Here is a 15,883-nt window from a genome sequence, read left to right as displayed (position 1 = left end):
CAATTCATGCCTCTAGGGACTTTCTGGAACATTCCATAGGTGATTGGTTTGGGAAGAAAGGAAGGCAGGACACAAAGAGACAAGTCTGGAAATCCCAGTCTCCAGTCCCCAGGGAAAATATTCCAAAGTGGAATTCCTTCCTTAGGCTTTCTGATTTGCTCTCCCTTGCCAGGGGCAAAGAATTTGCAGGCCACCAGATTCTTATTTGGTGCCTGTCCCAAAGTAGTTGAATGTCCCCAAACAAGTAATGCCACACCAACGGACATAGACTGAGGAGGATGTGGTTTTTGTGGTGATGAACACTGTGACAGATCATTCTATGGAGTTTATGTGATTTGCTCCTGTCCATAAACTTCTGGGTGTAAAGTGGAAGGTAAAGGGTGTATGATTTTATGTCTTTATCTAACTGCCCTGTAGACACGAGACTGGGATTTCCAGAATTGTGTCCTTGTGTTCTTGCAGTGGCTGACCCCCACCACGAGCATGTTCTGTTGAATCTTAAGTGAATGACAAACTACTCTTTGGCAGGAAACAAGTCCGGCTGGACTGGGGCTTCTGGACGGGAGGATCCAGGCCCCTGTGGAAGGGATCAGGGCTTCAGAACCAGAGGGGTTCATTAAAGAGGGATTGACAAGCCTAGAAATACACAGAAATGATTGGCACACGCCGTTTTCTTCTTTAGTATTCACAATGGTTTCTTGTTAATTAAGAAGAGAAAGATCCCCCGAGGAACGGTGAGCCTGACATTCTGGCACAGGTAGGCCAGGCAGGTGCCCATCCTGGACCTTCTGGGACTGCAGATATAGCAGATGCCCCACGTGACCTTAAGGAAAAGGGCTGAGATGCCCTCACCCGAAGGTGGGCTGCAGCGTTTTTGGTTTCTTATTTTTGAACCTATGTGGTGGGTGGCTCTTGAGGCAAAAGACACTGTGGCTTGAGGGCTGCTGCTTGCCAGAGAGTTCTTCCCACAAGCTTGAGTGGAGGATAAGGAAAATGAGGCTGTGCAGAGGTCTGCAGTCCAGCCTCTTGTTGGTGTGATGGAGAAGTCGCACCCTGCTTCCTCGGGTGAGACCCACACACCTCCTCCAGTCCCCCTTTATCTCCTGTAAAGCCAGGTCTGGGTCACTCGAGACCATGGAGATAGTTCAGGTAGGTTTCTGGGAGTGGAGGTCTGCGGATCTCCTTTGTCTGACCCGTGACACATACACATGCACTGTGTGTATCATTGTCTGTGTGATGTGTGTCGTGACTGTATTGAGTGTGCTAACCACATCTCTGACTAATGCTGCTCAGCTTATAGGTTGTGATGAGGGATTCGTGACTGTGTATGGCACGCATCATCAGGGCCACATGTGCTTGCTAGTATAGCCTTGCTCAGGCAGCACCCCCAGCCTTTCCTCCTCTCCTACCCCACCTGCCGGTGAGCTCCTCTCAGCCTTCAAGACCTAGAGGATAGTCAGGCAGCTTCCGTTTCAAGTCACAGTACAAGAAGATCATCACCCTTAAACGTCTGAGCTCCTGGCCAGAGCCCCATCCTCCAAAGGAGCAGAGAGGCACCACTGTGCCCCCTTGCAGTGACAGCAGAGAGTGGGCTCCACTGCCTGGGCTCTTCACAGTCTGCATACCACCCCGCATGTGGAAGTCTGTCCACATGGCCTGCCAACCCCCATTGACTGTGGTGCACATAGAACAGACAGTCCAGCAGCTACATGTGCGGGCAATGTGTATCCTTGATGTTCACAGGCACAGAACCTTTGCACACACACACAACGGTGCACACTGCCCTACATCGTGCACAAACCTAATACAGAGGCTGAATTTGTGTGCACACATCTTGTACACATGTAATGCAGATTAAATAGGCCTGCAGTGCTTGACAAATGAACTCAAAGAGGGAAAAAAAGGTCAGCATATATTTGAAAATGTAAATCTTAGCAATGTCTTTGGGGTTCACCCCCCTCAAAAAAAAGCCATTTTAAAATGCCATTTGAAGCTAATAATGCGGAGTTCCTGACTCAATCAAGAGATGCGTTGGGTGGCTTGTACATGTATATACAAGATTTATTCTTTGCATCCATTCACGCCTTCAGTACACACAAGCATACATGTGCAACCACACATGGAGTCCACTGCAATGGGGAGTGTACCCTACAGACACAAGGCAGCTCCGGGATGGTGCACACACACACACACAACAAGCTTGTCATCCTGGGGAGAATCCACCCTGAGCCAGTGTCCCCTCCCTTTCACCTTCAGCGCTGAAGGCAGCAGGGGACCCACAGATGGGGAATTAATTGGTGTCATTAACATGTGGCGATGATAATGACTTCCCATCGATCCCAGTGGCAGACGGATGGCCACCCCAAGGTGGGGTTGGGAGCTCAGGAGTGGGGGCCCAGGCCTCCCTTGCAGAGCCCTGAGTTTTGGTGGCCCTGCCTGGAATCCCTGCACCATTTCCATGTTCCTCCGGCTATAGTGAGGCCAAGGCCCTCATATGCCCACAGACCCTGGGGTGGCAGAGGGTGGGGCCATGAAATCCAGGAGAGGGAGAAGATTGCCCAGTCTGCCTGGGCCCCCTGGCTTGCAGGATGCCAGCCCCTCCCCTCTGACTTGCCTTTACCTTCTGCCATTTCCTGGCCCCTATTTCCAGTTCTCTTCCTGCCCATCCCCTCTGCAGGAGAGTCGTGCTCTCTCCTCCAGTCTCTAGCTCTCTCGCTCTCTCCTGGGAGTGGCTCTGTCCCATCTCTCTCTTCATTCCCCAGCATTTGCAGTGGAAAGATGAGGGTCTGTGCTGCAGTGAGAAAGAAGAAAGCACACAGGTTGTTGTCAGAACAGACAAACAAGCTCCTGTTTCTCCTTTAAGAGGCTTCCCCCTCCAGGAAGCCTTCCTTCAAGGGCCTTACCCCTGGATTCCTGGGGCTTGCTCTCCTTTAAACCCATCCCTGTCCTCATCTCAAGGACTTAAGATATCTGTGTGTGCTCGTATCCTTCCTTTCTGTTATCAGTAGCCCTTGGCCACAGACTTACAATGTCTGCCTCAAATTTAACCCAGAGCAGGCAAATGGTAGGGACCTGATGGATGTTGAATAAATGGAAACAGACAGAAAGAGACAAACATCCAGAAAGGCTGAAGCCAGGGCTGGGAGACACACAGTTGAGTGTTGGCAGGCACGTGCTCCAGGGCGGAAGGGCAGATGCGTCTCGGAGCACTGAGACCCACAGGCTGGGTGACCCTGTCAGGCAGTTTGGGCTCTCTGGGTTCCCTAACAACATTGGGGTTCTTCTAACTAACCTCGGACCAGATTGCTCCTCTCTGATCACCTCGGGAGAGGAAGGGAAGCGTCGATGAGGGTCCTGCAGTGGATTGGTGGGGAACAGTGGTTTCCGTGGGGTCCAAGGGTGAGGATTCAAACACTGAGAGAAATATTTGTACATGGGGACAGAGCTGGGCTCATCCCTGCAGCTCCCCAGGAATCCCAGCTCGGGTCAGGCCCCTGGGGCATGCCTCAGACTGCCTGGTTGCACTGAATTTGTTACTGTCACTGCATTGCCAGAGCTTCTAATGAGCTGCTAATGAACTGTCAGCTAATTATGAGAATTAAGCGGGGGCAACCAGGCTGGGCTGAGCTGGGGCTGAAAGCTTGGGTGTCTCAGGAGGAGACCTACCACCCCAGATCTGACCTCAACCCCCGTGGATGTGGAGGAGGTATTAGCCTAGAGAGAGAGAATATCCCAGAAGACCAGCTGCAGGCCCCCCTCTGGTTGGGGCTACACCTGGATAGCACTGGACAGGGAGAAGAGGCGCCCCAGGATGAACTCTGTGATGTTAGGCAAGACCTGTGAAATGGGTCTGGAGGAAGCAAAAGGTCAGTCCAGGGGGTCCCCACAGGCATCCCTGCTAACTCTGCCCAGCGATGATCTTGTGAACCCCCTTTGCAGACCTGCTTTAGCCCTATGAGGATAGAATCTTGTGTCAGAAAAAAAACTTAGTGAACACAAATAACTATTAACCAAATAACAAAAGCCTGTGTTATCAGAGACAGGTGCAAGGATGTTCACCACAGGTTTATTCATAATAGAGGCAAATCATGAATAACCTCATTGTCCACTAATGATGAATGGGATAGAGAAACACTGAGATATTTGTAAATTGAGTAAATCACAGCAGCAAAAAAGAATAAATCACCTGTATAGTTCATCTTCTTTTGACATTGCTCTAATAACAATAGTCTCCCAACAACATGGTCCAAAGTCTCCTAAGGGAGACTCCAGTTTGATATCCAGTATCCCATAGGGTCCCCAAAGCAGAGGTTATCCCTGATTACTGCAGGGTGGCCCAAGCCCCCCAGATAGAAAAAAACCCCAAATTTTAGTTACTTCAGTTCATTAACTATAATTGCAAAAATACAAACTTCTCTGTTAACGCTTCAGTGCCCAAGTCACTTACATAAGTAGTTGCACCCCAGCCTGAGTCTTCTTTCAGGATCTCCACTGAATGGTCTCTGGCCACCGCTTCTCATTCCAAGCCCAGACAGCAAAGAGCCATCATGCTGCCTCCTTGCCTCTGGGTTGTAAACTCATGTGCAGTTCACAAATAAGATCCCTGAAAGAATTGTCCACAAAGAGGAAAGTGCACCAAAGAAATGAAAATCTATCATGCTGGAACTGAAATCTGCACCAAATAGTGTAATACAGAAGCAGAGAGAGCTGACCACACGAATGCTGGCATAGCACCACGGCTGACCCCAGGTATCAGAAAAGGAAATAAGTGGAGGAAACCTAGAAACAGCAGTATAAGTTAGGAAAGTAGTGATGGTAAAGAGTGACAATGACATCTCAAAAAAGTGATGCTGGAAATAAAAAACCCTAAACTTGCAGAGAAATTTGAAAACACAGAGGATAAAAGTAGGAGGCAGATCAAGCTTTAAAAATATTGTTTTGTACAGACATTTGCTCTATACGTTAGAGAAGGAACACTCACTATTCAAGTTGCTCCCTAAAAGTTTCATTTTGGTTTGATTTGACCATTTGGTGATGGTCAGGACTTACTCCTGGCTCTGCACCAGGGATCACATCCAAAAGTGCTCAGGGTACCATACGGGATGTCAGAGTCTGCTTGTGCAAAGAAAGCACCTTACCTGCGGTGCTATCTCTCCAGTTCCTCAATAATTTTTGCAAAGTAATTATACAGTTTAGTTGAGTACACACCTTACATGTGTGAGACCTGAGGCCAGTTCCTGGTTCCACTTACCCTACTTTCCCAGTACCATCTTGTTTGACCTAGTGACTCCTCACACCAGCACCCATTGCAGGAAAGTCTGCCAGGAAGGTCCTTATAATTTTTAAAACATTATTTTTAGGAAAGATTGGATTATAAGAGTGTGAATGGTTATAGTTTTTAGAGCACAATATTACCATACCACACCCGCCACAAAATGTTCATACTCTCTCCACCACTGTTTACCTCTGCCACTTAGTAACACCAGTTCTGTCCTCTAAGGATGCATTTCTATTGGACTCTGTCTATTCCCTTACCTCATTTCATTAGATGACACACATGAGTGGGATCTTTCTACTCACTAACTCACTAACACATATGAGTGAGTCTTTCTCCTTCTGGCCCACTGACTCCTTTTGCCCAGAATGTCATATTCTCCAGTTCTACCCAAGTTATAGCAAATGACAACTCTCATTTTTCTTCTTTTCTTATAGTTGAGTGGTATTTTGTGATGTAAATATGCCACATCTTTGTCATTTATTCCTCTGTTGTTGAATATTTGGGTTATTTTCAGATCCTGGTTGTTGTAAACAGAACTTCTGGGTACATCAGTGAAAAACTCTTTTTTGTTCTCCTTTTCTTTTTTTTTTTTTTGCTAGGGGCAGGGGGGCAAAAGTTGGGTGTGGGTTGGGTCACACTCTGCTGTGCTCAGAACTTACTACTGGCTCTGTGCTCAGGGGTCCATATGCAGTGCCAACAATCAAAACAATCAGCCACATGCATGAAGTCTCTTATCCCTGTACTATCTCTCTGTCCCTTAATTGGAGAAATTCTGCAAATGTTTCAGACTTTTATGCAACTCCAACCTCTAGAAATTTACTATATCAAACACAACTGGTCTTTCCTCCTCTCCAAACTCTTTCCCCACCTGAATTCTATGCTCCAGTCCTCCACTCGCCCCAGACTTCCTCCTTCCCCTTGGCTGCTCCCAAGTGCTAAGAGTTGCATCTTTTGCTCCTCCCATATCACTGCTCACCTCCTAGACTTGTCTTGCCTCGGCAACCATGCTCTATCCTGGAACCCTGAGCAGCTAGAGCCCTCCCTGTCCTCAGTGTGTCCTGATGTGGTCATGGATTAGCCCAACACCCTGTCCCAGCAGGGGGCAGAGGGATGGAAGGTTTGGGACTGGGCGAAAAGCTGTTAGGGAAAGGGCAGGCAGGGCAAGCTGCTCAGGATGGATTTGAGCCTGATCCCTGCTCTGAAGAAGTGATACCCCATTAATGCCTTCCCAGCCACCCAACGCATCTCCTTGATTGAGTCTGGAACTCCACACTATTAGCTTCAAATGGCATTTTAAAATGGCTTTTTTTTTTCTTTTTGGGCGAACCCCCAAAGACATTGCTAAGATTTACATTTTCAAATATATGCTGACCTTTTTTTCCCTCTTTCTTTGAGTTCATTTGTCATCAGTGTATAATTGAATCAATATATTTCCCGATCAGCCCCAAGATTGAATAAGGTCACAGGGAGCCGTGTGTGGGCATTAGACATCATTATTTCACTCCGAATGAGCGGCCATGGCACGGAGCATTCCGGGCGCCAAATGAAATTCTATTAGATTCTATTACACTTTTACAATTATAGAGACGTTCCAATATTACAAGGGGAAATGAAGTCATAATAAAAAAGCCCAGAGGTGTATTACAGAGAAATGGGCACACTATTTTTCTAGTTAAAAACTTGATGGAAGGAGTTCTGTTGGCTCTAGGTTGCCGGGATGTGACCTTGTTCTCCAGGCCCCTCGGCCGCCCCGCCCTCCATTCCCCAGCTGCTGTGGCTGGGGATTGGGACAGCCCCCGAGCTGGCTGACCCTCTCTTCAAACTGAGTCTGGCTCTCGGGTCCAAAAGACACCAGCATCTTCCAAAGCAAGTGATTCTGGGAAGAATCCCAGAGTGTGAAAGAGGCAGCAAAGCAGCCTGAGCAGGTAGGAATGAAGGTAAGTGTGGGGACAGTTCTTTGTAGAGTCACATGAAGTAACACTGGCATTGGGTACAGAACCTGTGGGTGGGGAGGTGATGCGCCCTCCCTGCTACAAGAGCACCTCACACACCACTATGTTACACCACCTGAGGTAATGCCAGGAAGCCCCAGAGCAGGGATAAGACCACGCGTGGGCAGAGTCAGCGTGGTAGTCTTGTAGGGTTTCCGGTGAGGAAAGCTTACAAGTGAGGCCTTGCAGATAGGAGTGTGTAGAGACTGGGATCAGAGAGTGAGAGCCTGAGGTCCAGGGGAAGGAGGAGCTGTGTGAAAGGCCAGAGGTAGGCAGAACCTGTGGGTGGCGAGGCAGGAGTAGGCATGGAAGAGAAGGTCAGAGAGCAGGCCCCAGAGCAGGTAGCCGGCCAGTGGGTAAGCCCATGTCCCACAGTGGAAGGACACTTTTGATGAGGACTTGGTCCTATCTGGCCTATGGCCCACCCAGAAGGGGCAAAGCAGGGTGAAGTGGAAACTGGACAACTGCTCCAGCGAAACAGTACAGGGAAACAAGGGTGGGCCCTGGGAGGGTCCCAAGAGGTTGGGCAAGGGTCACCTACCAGGCCCAGGTCTGGCCTGGGAAGAAGCATTAAGGAATGGGCCTAGGGACACCACAGGTGCAGCAAAGTGCCTGGTGGCTAGACAAACCTTTTAAGAAGGTTTTCTGGAGCACTGTGATAGATAAGATCAATGGTTAAGAAACTTTTAACTCACCTCTCTGGGAAGGTGTGTATTTTTCTCTATAAATGTTGGGCTTGCTTTATGGAAAGTAATAGACAAAAAGTAAGAACCTAGCTCTTATTTTTAAGAACTATCATATTGTTATTTATAAGAACTACCATTATTTTATTTATATAAGAACTACCATACATCCTAGTGATAACACTTCTTGCCATCTGTCCCAAAAATGCAAAAATATTAATTCAAAAGGACATATGCACACCAACATTCATCACCACATTTAGTACAATAACCAAGATACAGAAAAAAAAACCCAATGCCCAACTATAGATGAATGGATCAATAAATTGTAGTGTGTATATATATGTATATATATATATATATATGCAATGGAATACTATGTAACTCTAAGCTCTGTAGCACTGTAGCACTGTCGTCCATTGTTCATCGATTTTCTCGAGTGGGCACTAGTAATGTCTCCATTTTGAGACTTGTTACTATTTTTGGTATATCGAATAAACCAAAGCATATTCCATAGCTTGTCAAGCTCTGCCGTGTGGGCGGGATACTCTCGGTAGCTTGCTGGGTTCTCCGAGAGGGATGGAGGAATCGAACCAGGGTCGGCTGCGTGCAAAGCAAACACCCTACCCACTGTGCTTTCACTCCAGTCCTGACTGTAAGAAAGAACAAAATCATGCAATTTGCAACAAAATGCATGGAACTAAAGGATTTTATATTGACTGTCATCAGAAAGAAAGGGATAGACACAGAATGATCTCCCTCATGTGTGAGACTTAAAGATACACAGAAGGTAGCAACAAAGGTCCAATAGGAGAACTGATCCACACAGTTGAACGGGGCATTGGGGTCCTTGGGGGAAGGAAGTGAGTACACTGGTGATGAGTGTGATATTGCAGTTATGTTCATGAGAAATCATTGTTAACAGTATTGTAAGCCACAATAATCGTAATAATTTTTTAAATATGAAAATAAAATGTTGGGTTTGACTGTGGGCGGTAAGCAGAATTCTGATGATGCCACTGCAACCCCAAGGTTTCTGAGCCCTGTTCAGTGACACATAATGCAGCATAATGCCAAGAAGGGATTTGGCAAATGTAACTAAAGTGCCACATCTTCTGTCCTTGAGATATAGGTTTATCCAGGTAGGCCTGACCCGATCAGGTGAATCTATTATTTTTTTAATTTAAAAATAACAGTAGTTATTATCATGTTATTCTTAAGAGTACTGATTTGAATGAACAACTTGTAGATGATGGACAGCAGGCAGATTGGGCAATAGTTGCCAATGTCATGGACATCTCCTTTCTTGTACAACAGAATAGTCCTGCTGGTTTTCCACTGGGACAGAACCTTGCATTTGGACAGGTAGCGTGTGAAGAGCCGAGCCAGTGTATTGACGAATACTGGCGGCAGATTCTTCAGGTGTTCGGGTCTGACCTTGTTTGGACCGGGTGCTGTATGTGTCTTTATGGACAAAATGGCGTGTCGGATTTTGGAAGGGAGGACATTGGGAATGACATATCCATCCTGTGGAATTTGGTATGTGGGCAGGTGGACATGGCTGTCAAAGAGATCTGAGTAGAAATCGTGAATAATCCTCTCCATTGCTCTTCTGGAAGATGTGATAGATCCATCAGGATGTCGGAGGGCAGTCATCTTGGTCTTGTAGTTGGCGAAGGACAGGTGAGCATTGCAAATACATTTCCCTGCTTCTTCTGCATCGGTCAACACAGCTGTTCTTCTCTCTTTGAGGTCTTCCTTTATTGCTTCTCTGCACAGCTTTGCGAGCTTGGACATTAGCTTGTGGTTGCCTGAGGCTTGGGTCAAACCACATGGTGAATGAGCTCGAGAGTTTCAAAAGACAGGCGTTTGTTTATGACTTTCCTACTCTCAGCATTCTTCACGCAGTCATGGAGGTGCTGATTGCCACAATAGTGCGAAAGAGCTCCAAGTTGGTGGTCATTCTGGGAGTTCTCTTCTTAAACTTAAACTTTGCAGAGCTTTCTCCCCACTCTGTGAAGTAGAATTTTGCATGAATGAGATGGTGGTCCGATCCCATTTGGAATTTTGGGACAACAGCGACATTGGTCAGGCAAAACCTTTGATTGAATATGATGTGGTCAATTTCGTTGTGGACTGTCTACTGGGAGACTCCCTTGTCAAACGTTTTGATTTGGTCTTCTGGAACTGTGAGTTACCATGGATGGTCATGCTTGACATGATGAACTCAGACAGTCTCTCACCCTGTTCGTTCCATCCTAGGCCATGGGTTCCAATGTGGAGTTCTTTGGGCGACCTTCTCGATCCTATCTTGGCATTAAAATCACTGACAATGATCTTGTAGAAAGTGTGGTCTTCTTTATAGAACTTCTCCAGCTTCTCAATTTCTTCTTCATCGTAGTTGAATGTTGGTGCATAGACGACAAAGATAAAAACTGCCGGCAGTGAGCCACATCTATTTGAACATAATCATCTGATTTGGGTTGTTAGGCACTGGAATGAATCAATGCTCATGTCCAAGTTTGTGTTGACAAGGATGCCAACACCACCGATGCCTCTGTTGTCGCATGATCCAAGGAACAGTTCTTCTACAGTGTCGAAAATGATGTGATGTGATCAATGCCTTCTTGTTTTGGTCAGACCAATGATGTCGTACTTAATCTTCTGTGCTTGCACCATCAGATGCTTCCCATATCAGCGTACGTGTGTTGAAAGTATAGACAGTCATTTTAGTCTTTCTTCATTTTGGCAGTCTAGTTCATCCCTGAGATTTTATCAGCCTCTCCTAGCTCATCCTTCTTAATGCTCTTTCGGTGTGAGGCGAATAAGGCCCATTGTTGTTACTGTTTTTGGCATATCAAATATGCCACAGGTAGCTTGCCAGGCTCTGCCGTGTGGGCAGGATACTCTCGGTAGCCTGTCGAGCTCTCTGAGAGGGATGGAGGCTTTTAGGGTGGCTTCCAATCACCCTTACAGGTGTTCACATGGTTCACACCATATTTGAATCCCATCAAATATGTGCGGGAATTATGAAAAATGGGTATTAAATGTCTTATGGTGGGTCTCGCGGCCGCTTTGCAGCAGCAGGTCTGGAAAGTGGCCTGGAGCATGGCGGTGACTGGGTAGTGGAGGTAGTGGAGGTCGGCTGGTAAGGTATTTATCTGGCTCCAGTAAGATGGGGCGTCTGGGTTTGATCCCTGGAGCACTGGAGATTGGAGGAGGCAGCAGAGAATCTTGTTTCTGGATCTCGTTGAGTTTGGAGTCCAAGGTCGCAAAGTTCTGCTTTACCTGGTTCTGTGAGGCTTCACTCATGCGTGAGGTTCGGCCTGAGTGTCCGGAAAGCTGCCTGGAGTGTGGCTGAGTATTCTATCTATTCTATCCTGAATAGAATAGCAGAACACTAGACAAAAGACAACCATGCGAGCAAGCCAGGTTCTGAAGAGGATTCAGCACAATCGACCATATCCACACAGTGACCAAGCTCATTGAAGTTTCACAAGAGTTCAAGATGCGCTCTGTCTAATGTTCATCGATTTAAAGAAGGCCTTTGCTTCTGTTGAAACTGAAGCAGTCAACGAAGCCCTAACCAAACAGGGCGTTCAAACTCAGTACATCAAGATCCTCCTCAAGCTGACTTATGGATTCACCACCAGGATCTCACCATTCTACAAGGAAGTGATCATTGACATAAAGAGAGGGATTCAGCAGGGTGATACCATTTCACCAAAACTCTTCAGTGCCACCCTCAAGAACGTCATGTGATGACTGGAATGAGAAGGAAGTGAAGATAGACGGTCGGCAACTACACCACCTCCGCTTCGCTGATGACATCATTCTAATAATACCAAACATCAGCCAAGCGGCACAAATGCTGGCCAACTTCAACCACAAGTGTGGAAATGTTGGACTACAGCTGAATCTCACCAAAACAATGTTCATGAAAAACCAACTAGCCCCTGACATTCCATTTGCTCTCAACAGGACGAACATCTCCGAATGCAGCAGCTATGTGTACCTGGGTCGAGAACTCACCATGAGGTTGGCACAAGAACTGCGCAGGAGAAAGAGAGCAGTGTGGAACACCTGCAAGAGTATCAAAGCAGTGATTAAGAGGACAAAGAACCTCTGGCTCTGGGCACATCTTTTTGACTCCACCATTTTTCCTGCATTAACATATGCCTCAGAAACCTGAGCCCTGCCCTTTTGGCGCCGCTGCGGATGGAGCATGATGGAAGAGCCCAAAAGAGCGCCCTTGGACTCCAAGGAGCCCACTGAACTAATTCCGGCACAGGAACGAAGACCCCACAGCGGGCTGCGACAGTGGAAGCCGGGCATTCCCCAATTCTTTTAACCTCTCTCTCTCAACCCCTTCCTCCTGAGCACAGCACAGGTTCCGGGGCTTTCTGAGCGCAAAATGGAGACGCCGAGCCAGCTCTCTCTAGGTTTCTCCATCTTATGAGCACCATAAAAGGGTAAAAGTTTGTAGTGATGTTATTTCTGGTTGTACTTTCCCTGGACTTTATACAGAAACCCAAAACCGCACGGCCGCTGCCGCGGCTGCGCAACCCAATGTCATCTAAGCATCAGCAATATGTAATGGTTCCTTTTTAACAGGTCGGACTTTTGTGGGAGATCCTAACAAGAATAGTAAGTCTTTTGCTGAAATATTGAAGGCAATCAAAGTGGTAGCCATCTCTCTAGACAGAACTAAGCCATATCCCCACGCCGGCTGAGGAGAAATATCCTTCTTTCTCGGGAAGAAACACGGCGTGGCGTTAACCATAGTATGATGTTCATTAAGCAAACACAGACCTGGTGTCGTGGGAACAGGATATAAGGGGAAAAATTATGTACATGGAACAGCGGGACCCTGGTGGAATCTCGAGCCGGAGCCAATTCCAGCGCAATACCTTTGGTTCCAGAAACTGCTTGCAGACACTCTACTAGACTATCAACTAAGCCAGAGCCCCACGCCGGCTGATGACGGGAAATAACCATCTTTTTCGTTTTTTTTCCCTTTGTCAGGCAGCGTGGCGATTACTAAACAGGCGTGAACTTGGTGGCGCGGGGCAAGGGGGGGAAAAAGAAAAGTTATGTAACAAACAGCGGGACTTAATATCTCTATATTCTTAGCAATGGAGAACTATCAAATGCTTCCTTGGCAATAGGACTGTCTTTTTCTCTTTGGGGGGAAACCCCAGCAACAATAGTGAGTTATGTGTTGAAACATGGAATGTAATCAAGATAAAGCGTAAACGAAGTGAAACTTATCACTTACAAGGGCGGGGACTGGGGAGGTGGGAGGGGGCCATAGGTAGACTGGGGTGGTTGGTGATGGAATATGGGCACTGGTGAAGGGAAGGGTGTTTGAGTATTGTATAACTGACATAATCCTGAGAACTATGTAACCCTCCACATGGTGATTCAATAAAATTTAAAAAAAAAAAGAAACCTGGGCCCTACAAAAACAGGATGAGAACACTATTTGGGTATCCCAGAGAAATCGAAAAGAGCTATACTTGAGGAATCGTGTTTCACTCAAGTGAGAGAAGGAATCCGGAGTTCTGACCTCCATTGACAATCAAGAATCAGGGACACTGTCTCGTTTGCCAAGGCGTCAAAAATCAGATAGACCAGACACATAATGTGTTTCAGAGACAACCACTGGATTAGAGCTGTTACCGACTGGATTCCATGGGACATCAAAAGACTGCATGGCTGGCCACCGACGAGATGGTCAGACTTCTTCATCAAAACCCTGAATGAACAGTTTGAGGCTCTTCCTATTCCTGGAGCAAACAGATATCATTGGGCTACACTAGCACACGACAGGGACGAATGGAGACATTACTGGTGCTCACCTGAGCAAATCGAAGATCAACAGGATGACAAGTGACAAGTAAAACAAGTGAACTAAAGTGCCACATCTTCTGTCCTTGAGATGTAGATTTATCCAGGTAGGCCTGATCCAATCAGGTGAATCTTCTATTTTTTTAATTTAAAAATAATAGTCATTATTATTTTATTCTTAAGAGTACTGCCGACTACCACAGTGCCAACATCTCTCCACCTGTAATCCAAAGTCCCTTCTTGCTCCAATACTTCCCCTTGACATTTTTCAAGGATATAGAACAAGTGCTTCTAAAATTTGCGAGGATTGGAGAGTACAGGAGATAAGGCATTAGTTTTGCCAGCATCCAATCCCATCTTGAATTGGATGCTGGCACCATCAGGAGTCACCCTGATCCCAGAGTTAGGAGTAGGCCCTGAGTACCACCAGGTGTAGCTTTAACCGCTGCCCCCCACCACACCAACACACACACACACACACACACACACACACACACACACACATACACATACACTACAAATTGACAGGTGAGCCCTCTGGCCAGCCTAGTGATGGAGGTGGCCATGTGACAGACCGGCAGGCAGCCTCTGGGACAGCAGCACAAAGAGCATTCTCAAGGACAAGTGCAACTAGCAGTGAACACTGCATGCCAGGCCAGACTTCTGGCCTTCTAACACTCAAGCTCAGGGGTCAGGTACCATGTTCCCTCAAGAACTCTGAGTGCTGCTGGCACAGGGACAGAAATAGAGACACTCCGTGGTCACTCCACAGATTTCCTGACTCACAAGTTTTTCTTCTGTCTCTGACTTTCCCCACAGACTGACTGGAGAGTGGTGGCGGGGAGAGAGGCCTGGGTCTCTCTGAGCCTCCTCTCGGCGTGCCTTGCCTAGACCAGCTCCTGCCTCCTTTTGAACACTGGCAACGGTATTCTTGCTTTCCCCAGTGTTGGCCTCCACCCGGTTAAAGTTTGATTTTAATTTTGAAATAACTTGAGCTTTTAAGAAAAGTATCCAGGACAGTGCCTACCCTTTATTCACCCTTGAGGGGAAGTTTCCTACAGGATGTCCCCATACCAACCCACCACAGGCTCTCGTGCCCACATTCCACAGAACATTCTCAGATGTGACCCAGGGGCCACCAGCACATGGACATGAAACTACCATTTGGTCGTGGGATATCACCTCCGTCTCACCAATCCCCCAGTCAGGATTTTGAGCACAAGAGGATGCAGGATTTGGGCACGCGTCTGTTTCAGTTGTCACATTTTCTTTCCTCTCTTTCCATTAAGAACAGTTCCCCAGTCTTCCTCTGGCTTGTCAGGCTTGTCAGTGTTGAGTTGACAGGTCAGCTATTTGGTAGAATGTCCCTCTGCCTGGATTCACCAACTGTTTCTCAAGGTTTGGTTCAGACTGTGCATTTGGGGAAGAAAGTGACAGGAGTGATGTAGGGCTTTTCTCGCTGCGGTGGTGCACAACTGTGATTTGTTCCATTACTGAAATTCACTTTGATCACTCGATTAAGATGGTGTCTGCCAGGCGTCTCCACTGTAAAATGACTCTTTTTCCCTTTGTAATTAATAACTATGTGGGAAGGTACTTTGAGACTATGTAAATATCCCATTTCTCATTAAAATTTCAATTTATTCATTTATGTCAGCACGGATTCATGGTTTCCTATTTTATTCAATGGGTTATAAACTGCTGCTATCATTATTTATTTTGATGTTTAAATTGCCCCAGATTCGGCCAGTGGGAGCCCATTCAAGCTGGTTTCTGCTTCCCTTTGATACTCCCCAGCTTTATGTGAGCATGCACTTGATTTTTGGTACATGTTCTAGATTCATCTCCTACATTCCCTCCTCCTGCCCAGGACTCAGGCATTTCTCCAAAAATGCCTGGTTCATTCTAGCAGACAATTATCTTTAGAACTCTAGATCTGGATATGTCCTTTGCTATTTGAGGGACACTTCTGCTACACCATTTCATTAAGGATGTGTGAATAGAAATGTAATAATGGAAAAAGCCTATTTCCAGCTACGTATTTGCTCTGTCTCAAATCTATATTGCAAACAGTTAGTTCA

The sequence above is a fragment of the Sorex araneus genome, chromosome 6 (genome assembly GCF_027595985.1).
Source record: "Sorex araneus isolate mSorAra2 chromosome 6, mSorAra2.pri, whole genome shotgun sequence".
Taxonomy (NCBI): Eukaryota; Metazoa; Chordata; class Mammalia; order Eulipotyphla; family Soricidae; genus Sorex; species Sorex araneus.
Note: the sequence above shows the minus strand (reverse complement) of the source record.